This window comes from Aplysia californica, unplaced genomic scaffold (assembly GCF_000002075.1).
Source record: "Aplysia californica isolate F4 #8 unplaced genomic scaffold, AplCal3.0 scaffold00057, whole genome shotgun sequence".
NCBI lineage: Eukaryota > Metazoa > Mollusca > Gastropoda > Aplysiida > Aplysiidae > Aplysia > Aplysia californica.
In genome coordinates, this window is record NW_004797327.1 from 1,549,256 (window position 1) to 1,550,614 (window position 1,359).

The window sequence follows — 1,359 nt, forward strand, 5'->3', positions numbered from 1 at the left end:
TATATATATATAAACCTACGTACAAATGATTTTACAATGCACAGAAAATGTAGGTAGCCAACTCGGTACCGGTACTAATACTGAGAGTATTTGTCTTTTACAAAATCAAATTAAGAAGTTTCATTCAAATATCTAGATTCTAGATTTAATGCTTCATATGATCGTCGGTAGTGGTAGGCTGGAAAATAATAAACAGGAGGTATGGAATAAGGAGGGGGAGGTGCGCAAAAAAACCCTAAAAATTAATATGGGAGGGGGAGTGGGGGGGGGGGGGGGCGCTTATTCGATACCTTAGAGTACAGAATAGAAATAATTAGTGTAGGCTTCAATAAGACAAAACAAACAAAGCCAGGGATATGTGTCATTTTATTATTGCTCTGTGTGTTGGCGAGAAACAAGTATTGAGTGTTGGTGACTGGCGGCTGCTGTGGAATGGTTTGTTCCTTTTTTCCCACCAGTCTATCTTTAATATCTCTTCTCCTTTTTTGAAATATGATATTCACTTGTTGCGCTTCTTATCTTCGGCGCTCCTAACATCACTTATTAATTATTGAGTTGGAAGTTGGAAGCTCTTACTAAATGTAATGCCAACAAAAAGTCTTGAGCTTTGCCATCAGTTTGGGGAAATTGGGAGAGGGAAAATACACAACGTACATGTAAGTACATAACATGTATTTACATCAGTTTTTTTGGTAGCTGAGAGTTTATCTCATCGTTGTTAAAATTATACAAATTATGTAAGCTGCTCGTTGCACGCTCTTTAACACTAACAAACTGACAAGATCTTCCGCTGTCTAAGCGGGGGCTCTCGTGCACTACAGGTTTAAGATATTCGCCTCTCGTTCAAAGGTCCCGGTTTCGAATCCGGGTGGCGACGGTAACATTTTCTTCTTTAAAATTGCTAAAGTGTCTCCTTTCATCTCCTTTCCTGCTTTTAAGCAATGTTCTGCCATCTGCTTTCGTCTCCGATTTCGGACCCCCCCCCCCCCAACCTCCTTTGCCTCTTCCTCTGGGCGCTTGACTCTTTGTGCAGCCTTTCTACTGCTTCTCCTTGCCTCTTTCTTACTGCTGTCTTTCAGCCACGCCCCTGATCTTCTGGTAGGAAAGATCTACACCTAGCCTTCTCGGACATGGGCGAAAAATCACGGAGGGCCTGTGTGCAAGTTGTGCACGTTTAAGATCCCTTGGTGGTCTACAATCGAATAGAGTACTCTTCGACCGCCACCCGGTCGAAATTCCAAATCTCCTACAAACTGAAAATGTTTAATGTGTCCCAAGCGCTCACATGATCTTATGCAGTTGCGAGCTTAGTTAAACACTTACAACCCCCCCCCCCCTTAAAAAAAAAGCTTTCTAAAC